The sequence below is a fragment of the Phyllostomus discolor genome, chromosome 12 (genome assembly GCF_004126475.2).
Source record: "Phyllostomus discolor isolate MPI-MPIP mPhyDis1 chromosome 12, mPhyDis1.pri.v3, whole genome shotgun sequence".
In the NCBI taxonomy this organism is placed as follows: domain Eukaryota; kingdom Metazoa; phylum Chordata; class Mammalia; order Chiroptera; family Phyllostomidae; genus Phyllostomus; species Phyllostomus discolor.
The window spans coordinates 18496471-18500701 of NC_040914.2; positions in this window are offsets into that span (position 1 = coordinate 18496471).

Genomic DNA, 4231 nt, shown 5'->3' on the forward strand with positions numbered 1-4231 from the left:
AGAAGCCTTGCAGCGTCTACTGTGGCTCTTAGAACTGGCCACTGTGCTCTTAAGAAGTTGGTCCAGCCAGTAAGGGAAGCAGTGGGGGGGCCAGCCTCAGGGAGAGGGGTCCAGACCGCAGACAGCGCCCCCTGCCGGCCACAAGCGACAGCGTCTTGTACATTCTGGCCCCAGCCAAGCTCCAAAATGAACGCAGCACATTCTGGCCTCCACCAACCCTACTTGGATCAGGAGAGCTGTGGTCAGGGTGGCTTGTCACTCAGCAGCAGGTAACCGATGCAGAGACCTAGACATAAAGACGCGCATGCACACAGCACGGGGGAGACTGACATTTGGAAACAGAGAGAGAGAGACAGGGAGCAATGGATGGAACAGGGAGACCGGGTCCAAAAGGGACAGAGACCTTTGGAAACAGACACAGAGGGAGAGTCAGCTGTGCAGAGACCAACGCAAAGAGAGAGAGAGAGACAGAAACTGTCCAGAAAGACATGGGCTCGGGTCCACAGCCCCAGCAGACAGCCAGCACCAGCCATCGGTCGGCAGTCACTGAGTTCCCTGAGACATCACATAACTGTAGCCTCTGCTGACACCTGGCTGCAGTGCTGTGAGTCCCCAGTGAGAGAATAATAACTTGTCACTTTAAGCCACTAAGGCTTAGGGTGGTGTTTGTTACATAGAAACAGATACCAAAACCCGATGTTTGGAGGGTCAGGGAAAGGTGGGTGAGGGATAGGAAGTTGGGGGAGGGGGAGGTCTGGGGGGGCTGCAGGTTTATTTGGGGGAAACAGGTGAAGGACTGGGGAACCATTTAGAAAGAGGGGCTGAGGAAATATGGATTTCACAGACTAGGGAAGGTCGGAGGGTCAGGACTGGTTCCAGCTGGAACGTTGGTTTTGGAGCTGGTGATGCCAAGGTCCTGGGGCTCCTTGGTGTGAATTTTCATGGCAACTTCGGTGTCTATGATCTGATTGGTTAGATTTCTGAGCATCACCTCTGTGTGTTCCTTCACACCTCTTGCGGAAGAGGCTGTTCACTGACCTTCAACATCCAGTCTGCCACTTATCCTCGAAAATCCTCTACGACTTTAGCATGGTGACTGAGATAAAAGCTATTGTCCTTTCTTCTCCCAGCTCCTCTGGCGGCTAGGTGTGGCTGTTCAGGTCTGGCAACCGAGATGCAGGGGACATGGTGTGCGGAGCTCCTGGTAAAAGCTCACCGAGCATGGTGGGTCCTGGCCCTCTCCTCCTGTGTCCACCCTTCTGGCTGCAGTAATGCCCCGAGGCTGAGCCACCTGGGACCAGACAGATGAGGGTCGTAGTCCTGCTGCGTCAGAGCAAGAAGATAGAAGAAACTGGGTTCCTTGCTGTCCTCGTGAAACAGAGCAGCTGTGCCAGATGCGGACGGTTACACAAGAGAGAAATACATTCATCTCATTGAAACCACAGTTATTTTGGGTCCCTTGTTATTCACGTCTGTTAATCAAGTATTTATAGGAGGCCCTCACAAGGGCTTACAGACAGACACCTTCTGGGGGTTCTGGGAGTCACTGCCTCTGCTTGTCCCTCAGGCTAGGGGTGTTAATGCTCCCACCCACCAGCCCCCTGCTGCTGGGCCCTCCCTGGTCCCTACATCTGTCTGTTCACACTCCTTCCTTCCACTCGCCTCATTTACCCAACTGGGGCCTCCTGCTTCCTCCGGGGGTCTTGCTACAGAGTCCTCGCCCTTGCAAGTCACAACCCAGCCACCAAGTCTCGCATCCTGTCTGGCCTGTGTCCCCGCAGTGCACTGTGCTCCTTGGGAAAGCAGGGACATGTGGGTCATGGCCATGTCCCCAGCAGAGTGCCAGGCACAGAGTGGATGCACAGTGGGTAAAGTGAATTGGAGGCTCCCAGGGGCTGGAGGGAGAGAGAGACTAGTCCCCCATGTCCAGTTGTCCCCGGGTTTGGTGGTCTTGCAGCTGGGACTCAGGTGGTAAAGCAGGTTCATGGGGCTTCTGCATTTCTCTGTCCCACTGAGGCTGTTCGTTCTGGGATGGTGAGCGGAGGGCTGTGTGTGCATGCGTGTGTGTAGGAGACAGAGAATCTGGAATACAAAAGTGAACAAGCAAGCGGGAATACCATTGAGCTCTTACTGTGTGCCAGGCATTGGCCTAATGTATAGATAGTATAATTATAATAAAATGTATGGAATTTAATATATTACACATACTTCTGATAAATTATGTAGATTAAGCTCTCATTCAGTACGACAGCCCGTGAAGTGGGCACCCCTTGTCCCATCAGCACTACTGTCTCCCTGGTCCAGACGTGGGCCCTGGGGCACAGGGGAAACAAACCTCCCTGCCATGCTGCCTCCCGCAACAGATCCTGTCAGTCACTCCCAAGCTGACGCCCCAGGAACTCCTTCACCCAGGTGGGAATCACCACTTTTGGGGTGGGATGAAGGGGCATCTGGGAAGTCTCCCCTCAGCCACATCTCAAGCTCTGGGGACACCCAGCACTACAGCTGAGACCTTACTCATCTCCCTGCCGCCAGGCTCATACATTTCCCGCCTCTACTCCGCTGAAGGAAGTCTCTGTCCCATTGTGCACCCTGGACCTCTCTCCCCCCTCCTCTGCCCTGCACCTCTCTGAGCCTCAGTTTCCTCACCTGTGCACTGGGAGTGATTGCTAGCATCAGTGGCGGACTGAGGGAGGCTGTGCCCACCTAGGAGAGCCCCGCATAGCGCCCGGTGCTTTCCGTAACTGCCAGCTGCTGTCAGCATGGTTCCCACAAACTTCGGGCCCCCAAGCGTTCTTCCACCCTTGTGTTCAAAGCCCTCCTGCTCCACACCTGTCCCCACGTTGGCAGGAGAGCCTGCTCATGCACCCTCTTTCTCTAGCAACTCCCCTCTCTCCTTCAAGGTTCTCCAGACCTTGATGGGTGTGGCTTGGTTGGTTGGGCATCATTCTGTGAAACGAAAGGTTGCTGGTTCAATTCCCAGTCAGGGCATATGCCTGGATTGCGGGCAGGGTCCCCAGTAGGGGGACGCTCAAGAGGCAACCACACATTGATGTTTCTCTCCTCTTTCTCCCTCCCTTCCTCTCTAAAAAGAAATATTTTGAAAATATAAATAAAATCTTTAAAGAAAGGTTCTCCAAAGACTATACTTTCAGGGATAATTTCTATAGCCCATTAAAAAAAAATGGCTCCAAAGGTGGTCTACACGCTCTGACTCAGCTTCCCCAACTGCCACTCCCTCCTCACTGTAGATCAGCCTGACTTCTGCCCCTCACAGCTTCTCAGCATCGCTCCTCAGTCCTTATCCCACTCTGCCTCGGCAGATTGTGGCCCCGTCTCTCGGTTTTCTGTGCCCCGGGTCCCCCATCTAACCTCTCTGGCGAGTCCCTTTCTGTTGAAAGGTCTCCCATGTTCCATGTGCCCCTTAGGTGCTGGAGCCCCTCAGGGCACTGTTCGTACCCTTCTCACACTACACCCTCTCCCTGGGCAGCCCTGCCCGCTCCCGTGGCTTGGTGACACCCCCTGGCCTACAAATCTCAGATCTCCCTCCAGCGCAGCCCCTCCCTGACCTCTCCTCTGGATGTCCCACAGGCATCTCGCCCTCAGCATGTGCTTGCCGGAATCCTGCGTATTCTCCAAGCCCATTCTTCTTACTCACCCTACCTTCGTTCCCCAAGCCCAGAAAAAACCTCACTCTCTGAACACTCTCCCTCCCCACGGCCCATCTCCCAGATCGACTCTCCACCTTTCCCCCTCCAGCTCTGCCTCCCCAGAAGCTGAGGCCTATGACCTCTCTTGACCTCTGGCTTCTGCTTGAGAGTGGGTGGCTGTGTCTGCACTCCGCTCCTACGCCGCAGCCTGGACAGTTCAGGCGACTCCGCTCACACTTTCAAGCTCAGGGTGGTAACTGCTCCCTCTACTGCTAGCCACGGGTATTGCACCTTCCCTCTTGTTTTCCTTGGTTGAACCCTGCGCACCTTTTAATATCCCTGTCGTCAAACTGTCCCTGGCTAGCCTACTCGAATGCACCCGTCTCTCTCCTGCCAGGCTCCCTATCCTTTCTCTCTTGAAACCACCCCGTCACCGCCTTCCTTCCTACCACCCGACTCCAGGACCCCCTCCTCAGCCGCACTGCAGCCTCCGCCCTGATCTCTCAGCCTCCAGTCTCTCGGGTAGCCAGAAGGAACATTTGAAAACGTAAATCAGATATCAATTGCCTGCCCTGCACCCA